The sequence below is a fragment of the Mesocricetus auratus genome, unplaced genomic scaffold (assembly GCF_017639785.1).
Source record: "Mesocricetus auratus isolate SY011 unplaced genomic scaffold, BCM_Maur_2.0 Super-Scaffold_100013, whole genome shotgun sequence".
Lineage (NCBI taxonomy): Eukaryota > Metazoa > Chordata > Mammalia > Rodentia > Cricetidae > Mesocricetus > Mesocricetus auratus.
In genome coordinates, this window is record NW_024429196.1 from 9,459,370 (window position 1) to 9,469,450 (window position 10,081).

The 10,081-nt window shown below is 49.5% G+C and overlaps 1 long non-coding RNA gene across 7 annotated transcripts; it reads left to right on the top strand.

Annotated features, from left to right (window-relative positions):
- Nucleotides 1-2,187: 2,187 nt before the first annotated feature.
- Nucleotides 2,188-9,875, top strand: LOC110343739. Of its 7 annotated transcripts, none has more exons than XR_005881068.1 (5): nt 2,188-2,506; nt 3,039-3,201; nt 6,292-6,472; nt 9,004-9,110; nt 9,321-9,875. It is a non-coding gene; the product is annotated as an uncharacterized LOC110343739 (long non-coding RNA). The 7 variants fall into 7 exon arrangements; XR_005881070.1 differs by having other exon boundaries at nt 9,037-9,110; XR_002386053.2 differs by having other exon boundaries at nt 2,190-2,506; nt 6,292-6,391.
- Nucleotides 9,876-10,081: the final 206 nt, after the last annotated feature.

Here is a 10,081-nt window from a genome sequence, read left to right on the forward strand (position 1 = left end):
ATATCTTTTTAAGTTGTGCGTCAAATTTTCACCCTAACCAACTAATCCATTTCTCCATCTGCAAAATAGCTACAGCATGCATAGCTCACAGGTCACAGAGGAAAAGTAACTCAGGGTTACACACACAGGATTACAAGCCATAGTAGCTCCCGCTGCCTGCATGGGCTCTTCTGCACCAGCAGAGGAAACTCCACTGTCAATCACCGGAAGGTGTTTGCGTGCATGTACAGCCCAATTGGTGAGTGAGTGTTTCCAGTATTTTCCAATGAGTTGCATATGTTCAGAGCTCAGAGGGCCCAGCCCTTTGTGACTTGCCCTGGTTTTTACTATGTTGCCTTTTTTCTGCTGCTCCCTGTAGAGTCTTGCCACATATCCCAGGCTGGCCTCAAACACCTACATATCCCAGGCTGGCCTCAAGCGCGTGATCCTCCTGCCTCAGTCCCATGAATGTTGTTGGGATTGCTGGCCTGTGCCACTACACCCAGATTTTCTTTTCTGCCTGTTTCTTCACCCTCCAAGTCTTCTCTTGTGGAGCTTGGGGGTCATTTTCAGTAGCTCTGCTAGAGTGTGTGTAGGGGGGGTTGCCATATTGAACTTCACCTTAAGGCTCAGCGGAGTAACTGGCAAAGGAGCAGGATTGTGAGACAGAAATGAAAAGAGAGGGTGGGAACAGCAGATATTTTCACTCAGCCCTGGCCTTCACTTGCCTGTAAGTGTGCTAACGGCCTGGATTTATGAAGAGGCCTTGGGTGGCCTACAAGAAGGGCAAGAGCCAGGTGGGGAGAGGCAGTCAAGGTAGGCTAATAAACGCTATGGAGAATTCTAGGCCAAGGGCAGCATTAGACCCTGGGGAAGTTGAAGAGTGGGCTCTGTGGAGCCTGAGATAACAGAAGAGATGCACAGAGACCAAATGCCAGCCACCCCAATGCCCAGGAGATGCAGAGACCAAATGCCGGCCACCCCAATGCCCAGGAGATGCAGAGACCAAATGCCGGCCACCCCAATGCCCACATGCTTCAGATTAGATACCAGGCTAGCATTCCCCATACCAGGTGCAGTATTAGGCTGCAGGAAGCCTCTGAACAGGGCCCCCAGGCTGCTATAAGAACTCCTCTGATCCTTAGCAGAAAGAGAGAGAGGAGAGAATACTGGATTCCAGATCCAGCCTGTTCTGGATGCTCCTCAGCCCAGCTTTTATCATTCATAGACCATAGGCCATGTTATAACTGGTAAATAAATGATTATATTTTTTATATAATATTGTTTTAGTCAGAAAAGATACAGCCTCAGTAAGCCTCGCCTTATGCTGTGGTGGGCAGAAGACGGGAGGAGAACAAGAAGCCATTTTGTGCTCAGCAATAACAGTAGGGCTGACGAAGTTGTAGCTAGGGTGGTTGTGAGCATAGGCAGTCAGGGCCTGGGGGGAGAGGCTTGGGTTTGGAAATTGGCCAAGGGGCAAGTGCTGCCCTGGGTGAAGAGGGAGAGGCCCTGCCTGAGTTTCCCAAGGAGGATGCAAGCCCAGCTTGTTCTATGGGAGACTGTGCCAGACATATTGCTTTGTCCTCAGAAGTCACCTGTTTGTCCTAACCAAGGCAGGCCTCACTGATGGAGGCCTTAAGGCTGGCTGCAGGCCAGCGCGTGCTGCAATGAACCTGAGTGTTAGGGCTGTTTTTCTGTATGGTGGAGGGACGGGCAGGTGCCTTCCTACATGGCGCCTGTCGGAGCGTATTCCTGTCCTTACATCCTTGGAAGCTCTGTCACTAGATCTCAGGGCAGAAGAAGCTGCAGGCTGCCTGCTGGGGCCAGATAACACCGGCTCCCTGCCACAGTCAGGTTTAATTGTCTCCAGCTGTCACATCCCCCGAGCTCTGGAGGACTCTGAGGCAGTGGTTCTCAACCTTCCTACTACTGGAACCCTTCAGTACGGTTCCTCATGCTGTGGTGACACCCACCACCGTGAAATTATTTTGTTATTGCAACTGTTACGAATCATAATGTAAATGTATGATATGCGACCCCCAAAGGAGTTGTGACCCATCTGGAAGTCTGAGCCCTGCTGAAAACCTCAGCCTTGCCCTCACCAGCCCCTTTCAGTGTAGCAAATAGCTCCTGCCCCTGAAGCCCAGCACAGAACTACCTGAAGAGTTCAGGCTAACGCTGCTTACTCCCACTTATACAGTGTGCGATTTCACCCTGAATTGCCCAGGGGCAGCTTGGTGGAGAAAAGTGGGGGCTTCCGGAGGCCAGCTTCAGCTTGGCCTGGGCGGGACTTGCCCACCTGTGGATGCTTCTTCTCGTTGCTCTCTGTGGACATTGCCAGCACGTTGCTCCATCAGCTGTTAACGGGAGATTCCTGGGCTTGAGCAGGGCGCAGGCCAAGGGCTTTCTGATCACCCAGGCCCAGAATGCTCTCTCAAGCCAGTCTTTTCTGCAGCTAGTGGCCTAGCTCCTGCCTGGGCCTGAAGCCCCCTCTGCTGGTAGCCTGCCTCCACTGCACCCACAGAAGGTAGGCAATGTTACTTCCAGTTTCTTTTCCTTAGCGCTCTAAAACGATTGTGATAGAAATTTAAAAAAAACAAACAAACAAAGACGGAGAACTTACCAACCCAGCCTTTCTTACACTGATTTTTTAAAAAATCTTTAAAGATAGATTGTTTCTAAGTGACCCAGGGTAGGCTACTTCAGTCTCCTGAGCTCCGGGTTATAGACGTGGCCCACCTATGTGAATTTGCATCAATTTAGCCATCTGGGTTTGGGAGGCGCGGTGGGGGCGGGGTGGGGTTATGCAGTTCAGAAGCCCATTAGCAAGGCAGGGCGCCCTGCTGTGTTCTGCTCAGTTCTGCTGCCTCTGCCGAGTTCCAGGGTTTGCTTTTTTGCATTTTTATCTTTCTGGGATCCGACGGAACCCTGAACTTAGAGTGCAGCCACTGCCCAGTGTTCCCGGAGTCGGGGGAGGGGGGACGGGGGACGGGATCACCTCTGCAAGTTCTTTCCCATCACCAAATAAAAGATCTGTCTGTTGAACTCTTGGAAAGCAGAAAGGGGCACCCTCTCACAGCCCCTGGGGAGACCCAGCAGCTTCCTTCTGTATCTGTGCGGCCTTGTTCCTCAAGACAGCCCACCCGCTCCCATGTGACTCTGCTGACGGTCTGGAGTCTGGGCACACCCTCCCCCACCCGGGTGCTGTTGACATTCTCACAGGTAGGCGGTGGGGCAGGCATGTGACCACAGGGAGCACTGCATCCAATAAGAGTAACCGGTGACTTGCACTGGCTGTCTCTGGAGCCAGGTTTCCTGGGGTGTGGGAGTGTGAAAGCTCTGCGCAATTTTCCACTTGGCTGGGTGAGAACAGTGGCCTGTGCGGTAATTAGCCATCTTCAGGAGACATTGTCACCACACCTTCTAGGTGGAGGACTTGGGGGCTGGGCTCCGTTCATTTGGGCCCCTGCAGCTGTCCCTGTTGTCTTCATTCCCACTGGCTTTGTGTCCCTAGGACCACTTTTTGTGGACAGGGCTGACCTATTGTGACAGGGTTTCTTTTGCAGGCCAGGTGTCAGAAGCGCCTGTGGGGAGTGTGGAGGGCCCTCCTTCCTGTCAGAGGACCTCAATGTTTGAGCTGAGTACTGTTTAGGAGGCTCCTTTTCATCTCTGTGAGCAGGACCCACCCTGATCTCTGAGCCTGACTTTAGTGTGAGATTCACATCTTCCCGGGGCTCCTGGAGCTGTCTGCTCTCCTAAGTTCTATGCAACAGGTCTACAGAGTTCCTCCACTGTCCCATCTTCCCCTTATGCTGTCCCCATCTCTCACACAGCTGTCCCGCTGTCCTTGTCTGTCCTGAAGCCCACGACAAACACTACTTTTCTGTTCTCCTTGGAGTTTGCACATCAGGCAAAAGTTGTAGGGTTTTCTCCTCTGCATGTCTGTGGTACATCCTTTGAGGAGACAGGAGATGAGGTAGGCTAGGGCACAAGACTCCTGCAGGTGCGGGGGGGGGGGGGGGCTCTAACGCTCTGGGCCTGGGCTCCCTGCTCTTCATGCTGTGGAAACAAGTCATCCCACCTTACTGATTCTTTGGGGACAGGGATGCTGTCGAATGTCCTTCAGTGACAGAGTGGCCCCATAACAAAGGGCATCCTGACCCCAATGCCGCTATGAGAACCCTACTTTTTAAGTTTTAAAAGTATCTTTTCATTTAATTTTTGGGTGCATGGGTGTTTTGTCTGCACCATCTGCATGCAGGCTAGGTGAGGGCACTGGATCCCTGGGGGCTGAAATTGCAGACTAAATGAGCTGCCATGCTGGTGGCTGGGAATTGAACTCTGGTCCTGTTGGAGAAAAACCTGTGTTCTTTAACAGCAAGTCACCTCTCCAGTCTTTCTGTCCTATTCCTTAAGGCTGTCTTCTGTTAAAGAAAGAATGGCCGTGAAACACTTCCGTGGGTTGGAAGGTGGGGGCCATGGGCAGAAGCTGCAGACACTGCGCTCATCCGAGCTATTTATGCCGTCCTGTGCTCTCGCCACTCTGCTCCCAGCCGCCTGCATCTGCCAGCCGCGTGGCTGGCAGAGGGTGGAAGGTCTGTCTGCACCTTGGATCCTCAGAAAAGCCCAGCTGTGGTAGCCTGAGGAGACTCCTTCCTTCCAGAGGCTGGGTCTCACTGGGAGGAGGGAGCAGGCTCATCGCTGCTCAGAGAGAGATGCATGAGTCCAGGGTAGCTCACCCCACATTGAGTTGCTGGTCCAGTTACCTTGAGGCAATGTCCATAACAGGGTTGAGAATGTTGGAGCGCTGCAGGAAGAGACTCAGCTCCTCCACTCTCTCACATTCCAGAGAGACTTGGCAAATTCCTGCACACAAACTCAATGTGAATCATGAAGTGGCATTCAGAGGAACTGAAAGTTCAAAGGTCGTGTGGTCTGAAAGCCAAACCACCAGATTCTAGTGAGACTATGGGAAAAGATGTCCCCAATGGACATCTTTGGCAGTAGGGCTGTGTCCTCTAGGGAGGAGGTTGCTGACCTCCAAGGAGAGGTTACTAAGCTCCCTGCTGGGGCCTGGATCCACAGGGGGTCTGGCTCCTCTGTATTCTTTCTCCTGTTCACCATTATCTCTGTTTCTCTGTACTCAAGACAAAGTTATTGCGGCTTCTCTCTCTTCTTAAAATAATTTCATTGTCTCTCTCTCTCTCTCTCTCTCTCTCTCTCTCTCTCTGTGTGTGTGTGTGTGTGTGTGTATGCATGCGCACCCCCAACACACACAATGTGCATGTGCCATAGCTTGCCCTGGGGGTCAGAGGACAGCTGGGGTGTGGTGCGGGAAGTTGGTTCTTTCCTTCTACCTCGTGGATCCCAGAGATTGAACTCGGGTTGTCAGCCTCTCGTCTTTACCCTCTGAGTCATCTTGCTGGCCCTGCAGCTAGCTTCAATGACTGGTCTTGCACTGGCAAACAAAGTCACCCGCAGCCCTGCATCATTTCCAGTTGGGGTTTCCCTGTGGGATAAAGATTAGATTGCACCTGAGAGGAACGTGATTTTCAGCGTGCCCCTCAAAAATCGTCCTGGACCTGGGACAGGGATTCCTACCCACGGGACTTAGTTAAAGCCTTCAACACCCAGAAGCTTTGCACCCTTACCTGAGGGAGGAGTGAGGAGCTACAGACTCCTGGCAGCATGAGGCAGGTAGGAGAACCGGCATGCAGTAAGAAGGAAGCAGGCTGCCGGTTCCCTGTCATAAAGCCCTGTCATTCTGCCTGTGAATGATGACTGGTTCATCACACCAAATAATGGCTTTGCATGGGACGGCAGCTCTGTGGGAAAGTGCTTTAGCTGTAGTTGTGCTATTCTAAACAGCATCTAATTTATGGAGCAAAGAGGCAGATGCCTTTGTCAGTAATGTGTCACCATGATTTAGAGAGAGCCATGCGATAGGTGTTTGCATAGTGCCTGGCTGCAAACGTTAATTACCATCCCTGGAGTGCGGTGCTGCTGGCAGGCCCAAGTTTGAAATTAGTTGTTCAATATGATGATTGGATTCTGGATCTGGTCCTTGCAGTAGCCAAGTGCTATTAATCCCATAGAGCTTTTCAGATGGAAGGAACCATTGGGCCTACTGTGGATTGGGGTGAATTCCAAATGAGATACTTCCCTGACTCCCTAGAAGTCTATGAACCCCGGGGTTTTTCCTGCATCCACAGCTCAGGTTGTGTCTCAGCCTTGTTACTGGGGCAGTAGGCACTCAGTGGGGTAACTATATCCCCTTGGTACACCACAGATCCACAGTATTGCTCTCCTCAGCAGGTCTTCCACTGGTACCCTTCTGCCTGTCCATCTTGGGAAGCCACACAGGGCAGTGATTCTGGGAACTTAGATGAGAACAAGGAGACAAGAAACTGTGGTAAAGTTTGGAGTATCCTGAAAACATGACACTACAGTATGGATTGAAGGCTGATGGAGGATGCCCTTCTGTGTGATGAGAGTACATGTTGCTTTTATTGGTTTCTGAGTAAAGCTGTTTCTGTCAACGGCCAAGCAGAGCAAGCCAGGTGGGAAATCCAAACAAAGGTAGAAAGACAAAGAAAGCAGAGTAGAAGGGACACCACGTAGCCGCTGGGGAAGCAAGATGTGAGATAACAAGCCACAAGCCTCACGGTAAAATATAAACTAACAGAAATGGGTTAATGTCTAATTAGAACTAGCCAGTGAGAAGCCTGAGCCATTGGCCAAACAATTGTCCATTTGCAGAGGCTTCAACCGGTTCTATAATCTGTAAGAAGTTCATCTGGACACAGCTCTGGAGGTTGAGATGTCCGGGAGCACAGTGCCAACACCTGGTGAGGCCTCCGTGATGTGGGCAACATAGCCCAAGGACAAAGCAGAGTCAGGAACAGGAGATAAGGCAGGAGTCAGCTTCCATTAGGAACTCACTCTCCTGATAACCCCCTTCCTTAGTAATTAACTGACTCTGGCAATGTGGTGATACTGGTACAAGGATCTTGTTGGAACTTCCAGGAAATGTAAGGAGACACAGCTATCAGATGGCACCGCAGGGCATGTTATAGATCTATGGCTCCATGAGAAAGCCACTTAGGAAGAAAAATGAACCACCTGACCTAGAAGGAGCCCCACAATCCAGGCTGTCAGAGATATCTGACTGCAAACATCAAGAGGCTGTTACTCTTGTAAAGCAGTCATGATGTCAGGGCCAAGTTTAAAATTAGTAGCCCAAGACAATGATTACACACACACACACACACACACACACACGTACTCTCTCTCTCTCTCTCTCTCTCTCTCTCTCTCTCTCTCTCTCTCTCTCTCTCTCTCTCTCTCTCTCTCTCCCTCCCTCCCCAAGCCTCACCAAAACAGCAACAATGACAATCTTCATATGATGACATAGGGAGTTTCACTTTTTTTCCTTCATGCTTTTCTAAACACCATGTAACAAGTTTGTGCATATGGGTTTGCTATCAGAGGGAAAGAAGCAATGTGTATTCAATAGTTTACCTAGTAAAGTTACCAGAGTTCTTTTCAAATTAATTAATTAATTAATTTGCCAGGAGAGGAGTCATATAAATGCCACAGTGTGTATGTGAAAGTCAGAGGACAACTTCAGGAGTTGGTTTTCTCCCTCTACCGTAAGGGGCACAGGTTCGAACTCAAGTCATTAGACTTGGTAGCAGGTGCCTCTACCTGCTGAGCCATCTCACTGGCCCCAGAAATCTTTAAAAGAAAAAGCACAAAAATGTACATAGCATGTTATACTATATCATACTTCACAAGTGTATGATTAGGAGGGTTTAGGTAGCAAGTGGCATTTTGGGTATTTGTATTTGCTTTGGGGTCATGGCAGCCTAGTTCCCCTTGAGTCATATGACAGAGGAAGCCTTATTTCTGACTGGGCGTAAATGGAAATGAGGAGAAGAGGTTAGAGTCCCACAATTCCCTTCAAGGGTATGTTCCCAATGACTAGAAGAGCTCCCATTAGCATGCCCCCCTCCCCGCAGCTTGTCCACTATCTCCCAATGGTATTGGCAGCTAAGCCTTGACTATGAAGACCTCTGGGAGACACTGTTATAGTTAGTGTCAGTTGTCAACTTGACACACCTGGGAAGAGAGAACCTTAAATGAAGAATTGCTTCCATTGGGTTGACCTCTAGGCATGTCTGTGAGGAATTTTCTTAATTGCTAACTGATATAGAAAGGCCCAGCCCACTGTGGGTGGTGCCATCCTCTAACAAGTGGCCCTGGGCTATATAAGAAAGACGGCTTACAGTGAGCCTGGAAGTAGACCAGTAGGCAGTGATCCTTTGTGGTCCTGGCTTCAGTTCCCACCTCCAGGCTCCTGCCTTAACTTTCCTCAATGATTGGATACAATCTGAAAGCCAAATAAACCCTTTCCTCTCCAAGTTGCTTTTTATTGGTATTTAGTCACAATGTTTTAATCTCAGCAACCTAGGACTCTCACTCAGACCATAGCATTCCAAGAGAGCTAATCCTATACCTCAGATGGAAGCTATGGTAAGAGAATTAGTGTCTAAGTGCACCCATGCATTCTAGGCATGACCTACTGTGTATATGCACATACACATTCATACATATGATTCATCCATGTGTGGGAGGGGTACAAAGCCATGGTCTATCTATGTATGTGTACCAGTGCATGCTAGTCATTGTCAGTCTAAGAGTGTGTGTATGTGTGTGTATGTGTGTGTGTGTGTGTGTGTGTGTGTGTGTGTACCTCATTGCATGCCAGCCATGGTATAGCTATGTGTCTCCTGTTCGTATATCTATACAGTGGCATGTACTGTATACCAGTGCATGTCAACTATGGTGTATTCATGTGTGCGCACCTATATATGGCCTGTGTGTGTCCCATTTATGACAGTTATTGTCTAAGTGCCAGTCACATCCAGTCAGTGAGTGACTTGCTATATAGCAGGCTAGCCGACTCAGAATAGGGCAACTGTTTGTATTATTGTTTTGTCTTGCTCCCTGTCTTTTAAACAGCTACTTCCCCTTTTCATGGTGCTGCTTCCCCAGTTCCTTAGGATCCTGGTGATGGTTTCTGGGCTCTGCAATGCATTGTGCCTTCCTCTCACAAATTCTCCCTGGAGGTAAGACCGGCATTAGAGCGGAGACTGTGCCTGTTACATGATGTTATGCTTGAATCTGAAGTGTTCCCCATAAGTATGCGTTTTGGATGTACAGTCCTCCATGGGTACATTTGGGTGCTCTAGAACCTTTTGGATGTGGGCCCTAGGTGGCCACAGTGGGGCATTAGGAGTGGTCTTTGAAGGCTCTAGCGACCCCTGGTTCTGTTTTAGTGTGCTCAGCTTCCTGTCTGCCGCTGTAATGGCAACAACCCTGCCTGCTTCTCCCACTGCTGTGACCTGTGCCACCCTTCTGCTGCCATGATGAATGAAATTGCTGAGACTATGAAGCAAAAAGAAACCTTTCCTCCCCCAAGCTGATTTTGTCACAGTAATAAGAGAAGTAGTTGACACAGACTTGATCGCCTAACCCTGAAGTACTTGGTGTCTTTGAGCCTCCAGGTGAAACTCAGAAAGAACCTTTGGATGCTGTGACAACCAACTCCCTCTCCCATTCTTCCAAACCACTCCTGGAGCATGAAAATGCCCACACCCAACAGAACGGGGCTGACTCTCCCGGCCTCCGTGCTTGCCCCTCTGACAGTCACAGCATTTCCAGGAGTCCTGCCTGACTCCTCACATTGGCAGAACAGAGTTCCCGTGTGCTCTTTTTACCTTCTCACATTCCAGCCCTCTGACAGCGTGTCCTCCTCGAGATTTCCAACCTGTGGTCTTTACCAAGCCTGTAATGTCATAAATCTCAAAATATCAAAAGAAGAATCAAGGCCACAGCATATTAACTTACTCATTTATTTATTCATTTACAAAAACAGTTTGTTAAGAAAGTCTTACTAATTGGGCAATGTGTTGGATGCTACAGTAGAATAATGAGCAGAGAACTCAGTCAAGCAATCTCATCTTTATAATGCATCTTTGCAAACCTGGATGCATGGTCCTGGGAAGGAACGGGTTAAACGTGTATGCTGTAAAGGAGC